The following is a 13,440-nucleotide window of genomic DNA, read 5'->3' on the forward strand; positions in this document are numbered from 1 at the left end:
TGTAAGACAGGAGGCCCTGGGGAAATTCCAACCTTAATTACCTGTCAGGTAAAAGCCCTTTGTTTAAAAAATGAATGTTGATCACACCTCATGTATGTAATTAAAGTAACTGAGAATTAGCATAAGTGTATTCACAGAGTGCTACATGATGTATGACAAGACCTTGTCAATCAAACCTGTCAATCACCCTAGCCCATCCTGCAAAGACCAGCCAGATTTTTCCCACCATTTGCCCTTTCAATTTATAAAGGCCCTTTAAAACAAAAATCAGCATGCTTCTGTCCAACCTCTGCTTTTTCTTGCTGTGTCTTTCCCTCATCTTCAATAAACTTTACTACATTTTCTTATCTTGCCTGAATTCTTCTCTAGTGGGATGCAAGTGCCTAGGAATCTTTTGACCAGAGTCTCCTAGGACAGAATTGCCACATAACTCAGCAATTCCACTCCTAGGTTTATAACCCAAAAGAATTGAAAACTGATATACAATCAAATACTTTTCCAAGAATGTTCAAATCACCAGTATTCAAGATAGAAATTTGTGTTTTTACCTTTTAACTAACAACAAGTTGTAAGAAACACAATCTTTTCTATCAAAGTATATGTCACCCTCTTAGATTACTTAAAATTCCTCAGGTCGCCATCTTAGGTGACTTACATTTTTTAATGGGTTCCTATTTCTTCCTGATTCTTGTACAGTTCCATTGCTCATGAAAATTGACCACCAAATTACATGCCCTAACCCATTCCATAACCCTTTTAGCCAACCAGGAAAGATTGTGAACTTTTGACCTGGACAAATCCCAGATGAGGGGCAGGTACAACTGCATCAGGGACATAAAGAGGGGCCACTGTCAGCCATTTTGTGCTTGTGTGTCTGCTTAGCTAGAGTAAGTACATTCTTGCACCCTTTTGATCAAAAGAAATTGCCTTGTCAAGATTTTCTGTCTCTCATGTGTCTGTTTTCAGCACCAGAGGGTCTTTAATTCCAACAATTTGGGAGCTCATCCAGAATTTTACATTCTGTCTGGGAAGGGGGCCCCAGCCCTTCCCTGGGGAGACAAGTCCTGTTGCCTGATTGCAGCAGAACTGAGGATTGGCCAGCTACAACTTTCCAGATCTGTGAATGAACACAGATTCCAGAATTTCTTGACAACTTAGGTAAAAGAGCTCTGAAGACAGGGACTGCAGTGACCATGTAAGTTTTGTGAACAAACCAAGACAAGAAATGTCACAGGGGTGACCAAGTAATATCTTGGTGGTCAGGATACTGGGGGCTGTGTGATGTGTGAATGAGATGTGTCGGGTGACATGAAGGGAAAGAGGAATCCTGATCCGCAGTTCTGAGGCAACCTCATATTTAAGGCAGAATTAGAGTATTGAATCTAATCCAGGTCAGCAGCTTATACTGACCCACTGGCTACCAAGAGGTGCCTCAAGCTCCCATGAGGGATGTGGCTGGAGACGTACAAGACAAAAGAGAATCAGAGTGCAGGAAACCTCCAAGGCAAAGGGGTGGGGGAGGGTTGAGCTCCTGATAGACAGAGCACAGTTGCCCAGAAGGAAGAAATGGGAAATAAAGACAGGAAGGCCAACAAACAAAGGTCCAGGATAAAATACCCTCTGAGAGCCCCTAGGAAAGATGTTAAGATATTGGGATGATAGCCCCTGTACTAAAGGGAAAAAGAATCAAAGAATGGTCAAATACTGTTGTTTTATCTGGTCTCAAGAAGCAATCTTAAAGTCTTTGCTTTTTGACCAAAACTCGGGTCTGACGAAGACTGGGTCTGCCAACTATTAACTCAACATGTAAATGACAAGAGCCCAGTCACTCAAGAGGAGAGGGAATATGCCCTCTGTTGCAGACAGAGTCCCATAGTCCTTGAAGAAAAGAAGAATGAAAAAAAAAAAAAAAACTTCTAACTGGGATTTACTCTCATCCCTCTCCCCTCACCATCCTTTGGCTCAGGCACCAGAGCCAGCTCCTGTTTCCCCACCTCCCCCTTCCAGCCCTTCCACTTCTGCCTCCCTTCAACTTCCTGCCCCTTCCCTCCCTACCTGAGACCCCTCCTACCAAAACATCGAAGGTAGTTAGAACAATGTCATCAAGACATTGAGAATCTACCTTTTCCTCAGTCTGAACAAGAAAAACCCCACTCCCTCTTTCCTCTCAGGAGGTTCCCCTCTGAGGAGGTAAGATTGGGTTTGTAAATATCCCTCTTACCAGCACTGAGGCCCAAATTTTTAAAAAGGAGGTGTGACCCCTTCTTGAGGATCTCTTTGGGGTCTCAGAACAAGTTGATCAATTTCTGGGACCACAGATATATACTTGGGCTGAATTAATGTCTATTTTGGGAATTCTCTTCTCAGGGGAGGAAAGAGCTATGATCCGTAGAGCAGCAATGGCTATCTGGGAGTGTGAACATCCCATGGGACAAAGTGTCCTGGTGGCTGATGTTAAGTCTCCTAATCAGGATCCCTGATGGAATAACAACACCCCAGGGCACTGAGAAAATATAAGAGACTTGAGAGATTTAATATGAGGGGATAATCAGGGGAGGTGATTAACACAACCATTAATTTTATAAACTTCCTGGGAAGCCAGGGACTTCATATTTCAAAGAGTAAGTTACAGTTTGCTGAGACTGAAGTAAACTACCTGTGACATTTGATCAGTAAGGGCCAATGAAAGATTAGTCCAAAAAGAATAGAAGGAATCACTGGTCTCCCACTCCCAGGAACAAAATAACAATTGAGAAAGTTCCTTGGCTTAATGGGATATTGCCATTTGTGGATAGACGCATATGCCCTTATAACTAAATCTTTATATCTCAAATTGACCCAAGAGGGACTAGACCCCCTTCTTTGGACCCCTAAGGAGATAAAAACAAGTAGATAAGCTAAAACAAGCCCTTATCACATCCCTGATGCTAGCCTTGCCCTCTCTTGAACAGCCTTTTCACCTCTTTATAAATGTAAACAAGGGAGTTGCCCTTGGGTGCTAACCCAAAAACATGGGGGTCAACGTCAACCTATGGACTTCATATCTAAATTCTAGATCCTGTCACCTTAGGTTGGCCTGAGTGCATTCAGGTAATAGTGGCTATGGCCCTTCCAACCAAAGAAAGTAGAAAAATCACCTTTGGGGGAAGTCTAGCTATTAGCACTCCCCATCAAGTTAGGACAATCTTAAACCAGAAGGTGGGTAGATGGCTGACAGATTCCAGGATCCTAAAGGCTGAGGCTATCTTGCTAGAGAAGGATGACCTGACTTTAACTACTGATGAGGCCCTAAATCCAGCCACTTTCTTGGAAGGGGAAGCAGGAAGGAGGAGCCCTGCACAAAAATGTTTAGATATTACTGAATACCAAACAAAAGTAAGGCCAGACCTCAGGAAAACTCCTTTCCAGACCAGGTTCCATTTCTTCATGGGTGATCCTCTCAGGTAATTGAGGGAAAAAGGCATAATGGGTAGGCCTTGACTATAATAGAATCAGACTGACTCCCTAACAATTGGTCAGCACAGACCTGTGAATTGTTTGCTCTAAATGAGACTCTTAAAAATCAGCCCACTAAATTAGTCTAAGAGACCATATTACCTTGGATTAAATGCCTTCCATAGCACTACTCAGAATTGGGACTGCCCCTCGGAAGGACACTGGCTTCTCCCCTTATGAAGTGCTTTATGGGCTTCCTTACCTTAGCTCTGTTACTGATGTGCCTACCTTTGAAACGAAAGACTATTTCCTCAAAAATTATATACTTGGACTGTCCTCTACTTTACTTTCTCTTAGGAAAAAGGGATTGTTAGTATAGTCTCCTCTACTTGACTTTCCCGTTCACCTGCACCAGCCTGGTGATTATGTGCTGATTAAGACCTAAAAAGAAAATAAACTTGAGTCAGCTTGGAAGGACTCTTCCTGGTCCTGCTGACCATGGAAACAGCCTTCTGGACCACAGAGAGGGGGTGAACTCATCACACATGGGTAAAGAAGGCACCCTCACCTGACCAGAAGGAACAATGGACCATGCTCTCACATCCAGGAGATACCAGAGTAACCTTAAAAAGACTGTAATGAAATTATTCTTTCTTTTTCATCTGGAAAATGGTATGTTTATTAAGGTAATTCAGAACACTTTTCCATTAAATGTTGAATTCGATGTGTGCCAGATCCTTCCTTGTGGCGACCTTATGTCCCAACTGCAACTCCAAGGATACTCCTTTTATATGTGTCCCATCTGGGGACCACAGGGAAGCCTGGTATCTGTCCAGAGTGGATGGATGTGGGGTAAAACATTGATTATAAAGGATACACTTCTCCCTTTTATGACAATTCTAAGGGCTGGACCAGACCCTGAGACACTGGTAAGACTCCAATCTCTACCATCCAGAACAATTGACAGTCTTTTAATAGACTACAGTTGAAATTACAGCTGTTTCAGACACACCCCTTCCTTCTTGCAAAGATAAACAGTGTTACCGACTTAGATTGGTCATAGAAAGCTCTTGGAGCATGACAAAAGAACCATCCATATTTCGTCAATATGGCCTGGGAGTGGATGTCTCAGGAACAGACTCTTTAGGTGACTTTGAGCTCTGTCTAGCTCCCAAACCCTCTCAGAAGACACCCAATTCTACCTCCGCTCCAACATTACCTCCACATTTATACAACAATCGAACTCAAATAACCATAGTAGATGTCAAGGACCTAAGACAAACTGTGGCTATTGAAATTGGGTACCGGGATACAAATGCTTGGATGGAATGGATAAAATATTCTGTCCACACATTAAATGAGAGTGATTGTTACTACTGGGAGGGCAGAATCTCAGGTGGTCCTGTTTTCATTAGGATGGTCCTCAGATCCGGATGGAATGTATGACATGTTGGCTCTGTTTCAGGATGCTGTGGCTTGGGGTAACGAATACTGCTGGACACTATCACTCCTGTTCCCAGCAGTCCTGCGGGTCAGCCCCTGAGGACTATTAGGCCACCCGCCCTAGATGTCAATTATATCTCATGTCTCACCAGGGGGGATGATTGACAAATGTGGAAAACCTGATGGGATACAGTGAAAGCCAGTCCTTCAACAGTCTCAAAAACCAGTCCACACTCTCGGTGGGCAGCCGATGTCTGGTGGTACTGTAGAGGACCTTTACTTGAGACTCTCCCAGTAACCTGGCAGGCACCTGTGCTCTGAAGCAATTGGCAATCCCTTTCACCCTAGCTTTTAGATCGCCAGCCCATGCCACAACACCTAGGAAAATGAGGGACATAGGTATAAATGTTGCAGCTAGCTACAGAGGCTCCTTATATTGATGCCATTTGGGTTCCTAGAGGGTGCCAAATGAATTTAAAGCCAAAAATCAAATTACAGCAGGATTTGAATCACTACTCTTTTGGTGGTCTACCATAAATAAAAATGTCGATTTGATTAATTATATTTACTATAACCAACAAAGGTTTGTTAAGTATACCAGGGACTCTATCAAAAGAATAGCAAAGCAATTGGGACCAACTAGCCAGATGGCTTGGGAGAACAGGCTAGCATTAGACATGATTTTGGCTGAAAAGGGAGGAGTTTTCATAATGATTGGAGTTTTGTGTTGCACTTATATACTAAATAATACAGCCCCCGATGGAACTATTAGTAAGGACCTACAAGCTAGCTGAAAATTTAAGTATAAATGATCCTTTCATTGACTTAATGGAAAAATGGTTTGGGAGATGGAAGGGCTGGATGACCTCAATCTTAACCTCCTTGGTCATAGTGGCGTAGTTTTAATTTTAGTAGGATGCTGCATATTTCCTTGTGTCTGAGGACTAATACAGTGGTTAATTGAGACAGCCCTCCCCAAACAATCACCCCCCGCCCTACCCAAATAATTTGTTCCTATTAAAAACACAGAAACATAGAGCCAACAGCTCCTAAATGAGTTTGAAGAAAAGAATTTAAATTTAAAGGGGGGGGGGAATTGTAAGAAAAATGATCTTTTCTATCAAAGCATATGTCACCGTCTTAGATTACTTAAAATTCCCCAGATTGCAATCTTAGGTGACTTGCATTATTTAAAGGGTTCCTGTTTCTTCCTGATTCTTGTACAGTCCCATTCCTCATGAAAATTGGCCACCAAATTACATGCCCTAGCTCATCCCCTAAGCCTTTTAGCCAACCAGGAAAGATTGTGAACCTTTGACCTGGACAAATCCCAGGTGAGGGGCAGGTACAACTGCGTCAGGGATACAAGGAGGAGCCATTGTCGGCCATTTTGTGCTTGAATGTCTGCTCAGCTGGAGTGAGCACATGCTTGCACCCTTTTGATCAAAAGAAATTGCTTTGTCAAGATTTTCTATCTCTCATGTATCTGTTTTTAGCACTGGAGGGTCTTTAATTGCAACAAACTGAATGGAAAAAGCAAAATGTGGTGTCTCTACCAACGAAATACAAGCAATGATGTACTGATACATGCTACAACATGGTTAAACAACAAAAATATGTTAAACAAAGGAAATCAGACATGAAAGGTCAAATATTGAATTCACGTGAACTGACCAGAGTAGGCAAAGCAGATTATTGGTGCCAGGGGCTGAAGGAAGAGAAAATGGGGTGACTGCTTAATGCACCTGGAGTACTCTGCAGTATGATGAAAATGTTTTGGACAGAGGTGATGGTTGTATAACATTGTGAAGGTACTAAGTACCACTGAGCCATGTGGTTTAATGGTGTGTAAATTTTATATCAATTCAAAAAAGATTCATGCGTGTGGAAAGATGCAAGAGGGCAAGTACAACCATCTGGGCTACCTGTGTTGGAGTGAGTAAGTCTGTGAACCTTGGGTGCTGAAGAGGGGAGAGTCAGGGTAACAAGAATGACATCTGTCAGAGGAAGTTGGACACACTGCATACTGTGAATGTGTGCAAATGTTTGTGTGACTATTATATTTTGGTGCTATCTAAGGATAAAAGTATATATGTATACTACAACAGAAGAAAACCAGAAGTCCAGGATGGCTGTATTATGTGCCATATGAGTGACACTAGGCATGAGTCTCAGGACATGGGCAGTGGAGAGCTCAGGAAGTCATAATGGTTTTTTGCAGAATAATAGATTGCTTATATGTTGTGTCAGTAGGCAGTGAGCACTCAAGAGAAATAGCAAGAAGCATTCAAGAAAGATTTAGGATAAAAATTGTAATTTAAAAATAAAATTGAGAAAATGTACCACAATTGTTACTAGTTGGCAATGAATTGTGGGTGTGAACTAGAACCATGGTTCTTTGGGTACAGTATCTAAAATTAAAACATGAAAGAAAGCACAGTAGAGAAATTTTTATTATGAAAAGAAAGAGGCCTTTATTAAAAGTGACAGCATGCCTCTGAAGAGACAGGAGATTGATAGTTTGGGAGAATCAGCCTAGCCAAACTGTCCTTCTCTGGGTTTCTTTGTTAGGCAATAGGGAAGAGAAATCCATTGGTGAGAAGTTTTAGATCTACCCCTAACTCCACCTAAGTGATCCAGAACAGACACTCATGTAGGCAGGTTGTGGGATGGCCCATGCCTGCACAACAGAAAAATGAAGTCAGACTCATGCATGCTGGATCCTTCTTGCCCTTCTTGGTCTGGTGCCACTCCCTCCTGTAGGGTCATATATCTGTTATCTGTGGCTGTCATCTGTGTGTGCTTGGCCTTGAAATGAAGATATGCCCATGTAGGGGGGAGAGGGGGGAGGAGGTATTCATTAATCATAAGCCAGGGTGCTTATTACCTTTAGAATGTCTCTGATGTGGTTGGGAGCCTCACTTATGTCTGGCCTTTTGCTTACTGTAACACAATGACCTCCCCTGAGGCTATTTGCTTTGCAATAAGGAAACCCAGCCATGTTCTTTTGGAGTAGTAAAAACTCTGGTCCAACCAGCAGAGCCCACAGTTCCCAGGAAGATAGAGAAGACCTGGTGGGAGAGGTAGGGGAGGGATCAGTCCCAAGAACTTTCTGGTAAGTAGAGGATTGAGTGGCAGTAGAAGAATGGGGTGAGGAAGGGATTTGATTCTAGGCATGCCCGATGACCCAAAGGGGAAGGGTGGAGCTGGCCTTTTAGGAAATATCCATCTATAAAGTAGTCTGGCTAGGACTGGAGTTTCCAGTGAGGGACAGAAGAAAAGTGGTATGGGCAAGATGGAGGGCATGTGGGATGTGTCTAAGTAAGCGATTGTCACATTTTGGCATACATCAGAGGCACAGATTGCTGGGCCCTTTTCTAGAGATTCATAGTCTGGGGTGGAGCCTCAGAATTTGCATGCCTAACAGGTTTCCTGGTGGCACTGAAGCTGGTCTGGCAACCACTCTTTGAGAATCACTGGTGGTATTGGGGATCCAGGAGTGGTTTTTAGTAGGGGATGAGCCTGATGAAATGGTGCACATGGTGGCCATGGGATATGACTGTGAGTGCAGTAAGTCCTTTCAGTCTGATGGCTTTGTTCTAGAATCAATCTTGTATCTTAGTACATAGACAACTTGTATCTTATATCTCCAGTGCACAGACAGCTAACAAAGAACCTTTAAGGTCATTGTTATATTTGACAACCTCAGACTTTCTTGGAATGAAGTTGTCTCAACTCCAAATTAAGGGTCATGACCCAACAAAGCTTTTTATGTTTCTGGCTGGCTGGCAAAACAATTTAGAAGAACATGGCTTCTGTGTGGCACCCACTGTGTTGGGATCTCCAGGATGTTTAATGAGTCCAGCGACACTGAACAAAACGCTCCTGGACATCTCAGGTCCTATGATGTTGAGCCGGAATGTTTCTTAAGCTTGTTGGCACATTTTGAGATACCTGTGCAGTATTCTGCTGCAGAAATATGACTTCCCCAGGTGTGCCTGTAAACGCAGCATTTTTGCAGGCAGCAGAACCCTCAGCTAAGGGGAGAAGCCCTCCTACCCTTAGGTTGAAATGGTTTTGAAATGCTAATTTTCAGCCTTGAAATACTCTGACAGCCTGAATGTTATTCAGGGCAATCAAGCACCTTGAATATTACAGAAGTGTGAAAGGAAAATTGCTGCTACCCAAGAAGTCAGCCAGCTTTTCAAGAGAAAGCTCAGAAAAATAGCACATGAAATTGTGTTCCCTGATTGCATTTCACTTGTCACGTGATGGCCCAGCTGACACCAAGTATATCTGTAGGTGTGACAATGTCGACTTGTAAAAATCTAATAGCATGTGCCAGCTTATCTTTAATGCTAAGTATTTTTTGAATTTGTTACCTGCCTATCTAAAATCTGAAAGCAAATGTTCTTAAACTACTTTCCCCATTTTCCATTGAGAAATCCTGCCCTATAGATGAGACTATCAGTACATTCCCCTTTCTTCTTTTTGAGGGAGACTTTTGCATCTTTTAAGTACTATTTTAAGTACTGTCATTGATGGTTTTTAAAGCTTTGTTGTATTTTTGCCACAATAAGCACAAAACGGTGTTTCTCCAAGGCCCAAATGTGAAGGTAGGATTCAGTCTGTATTCCAAAGGTCACACACACAGCTATGAAAGAGGTAGGGTAGTATGGGTGATGAGCAGACTGAAAACTTTTTTTTTTTTTTGTGGTACTGGGGCTTGAACTCGGGGCCTACACCTTGAACCACTCCACAAACCCTTTTTTGTGAAAGGGTTTTTTCAAGATAGGGTCTTGCAGAACTATTTGCCCAGGCTGGCTTCGAACCACGATCCTCCTGATTGCTAGGATTACAGGTATGAGCCACCAGTACCAGGCCAGAGTGAAGACTCTTGAAGCCAAGGCTAATGCATGCCTCGAGGAAGGAAGGAGCCACTGTCACAGCCAGCTGTTATTGGAATAAAGAAAATCCATCCTGATCCCTTTCCATACTGGGTCTTCCAGAATGATTTATTTCTTCAGTCTTAAGAAAGAAATACAGAGCATCCTACTCATGTAGTCTCCTCCTTTGAATATTGCTTGGTCAAGGTCAAGTGGGCAGTTTTCATTGATTGTTCTTCTTGGAGGACTGGGAAAGAGGATTACATAGACACCAATTAGTAGGAACTACATGAGTATATTGATAAATAGTTCTGTTTACTTTGCTGACTATAGCAATTGGTTAGAGCTGTTTGCATGTCTGTATGTGTGCACCTATCCATCCATCCATCCATCCATCCATCCATTCTTCCATCTGTCTGCCTCTTTGCAGCCTTCTCTCTTGGCTCCTCCCCACATGTTGGAAATCACCCCAGAGTTCTCTTGTCCCTTCATTTTACACAGTCACTTGGAAGCCATCTCACCTACTCTTGGCTTTACATAAGGCCACACAAAGCCTCTCAGTTTTGCTTCTTTGGTTCTGGTCTCTCATCTGGGCTTCAGATCTCACCAGTCCCCATTTCTCATCTCCACTTGAGTGTCTAATGGGCACCTCAGGCTGCTTAGGACATTGCTAGGAGTCATCCTTCATTTCTCTTTCCCATCCCTGAGTCTAATCAAGGTCTCCTACTCAGTCTGTTTCATGCCATCTCTCAAACTGCCACCATCACTGTCCCCTGGGATGACTGTGGAAGCCCCATCTCTGTTCTCCCAATTCCATTAGCACCCTGGTTTAATGGTGGTCCATTTCCACATGATACCAGCACCCTCTGCTTTACACCTCAAGGGACTTCACTGCACTGTCCCAGCCTGCCCCTCCTTCTGTCCTGCCCACACTGCTGCCACACTGTCTTCCTGTTCCTACTCACTGAGCTGCATCCTGTACTCTGTCTTCTCTCTTCAGTTAGCTGGTTCTTTCTTGCTCCTCAAGTTTCAGCTCAAATGCCTTACTCACACAGGCCTTCCCTGACCCCATACACCCCTATCACCCTTGTCTTTTGATTTCACAATTGGAATTATTTTGTTCACTCATTGAATGACTGTCTCCTAGACTGCAAGCACCAGGAGGGCAGGCACCACCTGCTTTGAGATCATCATACATGAGTTCCTGGAGCAGTGATGTGCTCAGTGAAGAAGGGCAGTCACGCTCAGGATGGAGGAAGCTGTAGATGACCACAAGCAGTGTCCCAATATCCGTGGCCTAGCAGTTTGTGGATGTACTCAAGATTAATGAAAGTCGGTAGAAATTTACTGTTTAGTTACCAGTTCCAAGGAAAGCTGAATTTACACTAATTACTATAATTAACAGAGTGGGCTGTAAGATGTACCAACTCCTCATTTATTATTTTGCTAATCCTAGCAATATTCACCTTTAGCTGAGATTACAATATACTTATATGTGTCTGGAAAACTAGGTATAAAATCTATGAACAATATATACACTTAGGAGAATGCAGAAGAATGGATTGCAGATAAACTGCAGTAATGGAAATTATTGTCTGATTAGGGAACTCACCAGTAGTAATACAGACATCATAGGCTCACCCTGGTTGCTTTCTGTGTGGGTCAAGCAGGAGTTCCATAGCAGAGGTGCAGGATGGTGGAAGTGAACCTATGGATCATGGAAGTATAGCTGCAAATGACACCATCTGTAGGAATGTGCACATGGTAATGACTCTTGAGATGTGTTATTAAATACACCTTAAGTAGAGGTGGGATTGAGTGTGTCGAAGGAATGTGAGTTCTGAGATTAAGTGAGCCATAGAAGATCCTGTGTGTTTTGGATCTAGTTTTTTTGAGCCTCCTGTTACCATAGGATAGTGGTTTTCATTATGCTAAATACATTTGTCACTGGAATAAAGTCCATTTTATTTAAATACACTGAATGCAGCTATTCCCATAGCCATTGCACATCTGGCACACTTTCACCAGCGTCACCTTCCTGTATGACTCTGACTTTCCATCCCTATCCTTATCTCTTGAAGAATCAAGTCCAAGTTTCTTGCTGTAGGATTCAAGGCTTCCCCTGGTCTGTCCTGAACCGCCCATCCTCCTAACCTCATCCACTGTCCTCCATGGCTCTTTAAGTGTGTGCTGCACAAGTACTTCTGGGTCCAGGTCTAGAGTTCTTCCAAGTACCTCTGTCTGTCTAGCCATTCCCCAGGTGAGATGGGAGTGGAGTGCCAGGCTAGAGTACAAGCTTCATTGTTCTGGTATCATTGATCATCATGCAAGTGCTGAATCCACACCGTTGCTTCTGGCTTCGTGGAGCTTAAGTTGTGTCTCCAGGCACAGTGCCTGAGTGCCTCTCAGGATGTCCTGCTCACTGGAGACACTTCGTGTTTATTGACAGGGTGAGTGAATAAATGGCCAGGCTACAAAGGAATTGATGAGGTTAGGGATGTACTTCTTTGGTGTGGACCGAGGGTCAGATTATGTTCTGTTTTTATAGCCTTTGTCTCATTTCAGACCCTTGGGTAGGAACAGTGTGTCACTCTCAAATTTCCAGACAGGGATTAAAGTGATAGCAGGTGAGTCTCCAAACCACAGGGCAGCAGGACAGTCTGACCCCTCGCCCACTTCCTGGCTGTGCCCTGGGCTCTGGACAAACTTCTAGCCCTTCATGACTACAGGAAGAAGTTTTCTGTGCTTCAAAGTTGGAAGCTGGATTTTCCTCTCCATGCAAATAGCCTCTGGCTTCCCATTCTGGCTTCCTCCAGTGTGTGTGGATTCCCTATCCCCAGAGACCTTGGGGATGAGTTTCACAATCCTGTGGGGCCAGGGTGATCAGTTATAAACAACTATCCAACAATATAAGAATGCTTTAAAAGAAATTCCATCATGAAAAATGGAGGAGCCCACTATATGGAGGTAATAAAAAATAGGGTGAGTCTGTGCAAAGGAGGACAGAAACCAGTGCATGTTATGTATTTATTTAAAGGTTCAGGGCTTTAATCCTAGCTACTTTGGAGACTGAGATGGGGAAGATCACAGTTTGAGGCCAGCCAGGTAAAAAAGTTTGCATCTCAGTGGAAAAAAGCTGGGCAGTTCATCCCAGTGATAAATAGGACTTCAATCCAGGAAGCCTGGGCAATAAGTTAAGATTCTGTCTCCAAAATAACCAGAACAAACAAGATTGGAGGCTCAAGTGGTAGAGTACTTACCACCAAGGGAGACATTCAGGTTTTCAAAAACAACAAAAAGCCAGGCACCAGTGGCTCACGCCTGTAATCCTAGCTACTCAGGAGGCAGAGATCAGGAGGATTGTGGTTTGAAACCAGCCTGGGCAAATAGTTCTGAGAGACCCTACCTCGAAAAAACCCATCACATAAAAGGGCTGGTGGAGTGGCTCAGGTGTAGGCCCTGAGTTCAAATCCCAGCACCACAAAAAAAAATGGGTGTGTAGGAAGCATTGCTGTGGAGACTTCACTAAAAATGTCTTCAATGATTACAATCATTTCTTCAAGTACAAGGCAGAACTTACAACTTCAAATGAATTTTCTCAGTGCATTTATTCAGTTCTCTCATATCAACATTCATAAATTAGAAATGTACTTACACTTTAACTGTCAAAGTTCTT

This window comes from Castor canadensis, chromosome 11, assembly GCF_047511655.1.
Source record: "Castor canadensis chromosome 11, mCasCan1.hap1v2, whole genome shotgun sequence".
Lineage (NCBI taxonomy): Eukaryota > Metazoa > Chordata > Mammalia > Rodentia > Castoridae > Castor > Castor canadensis.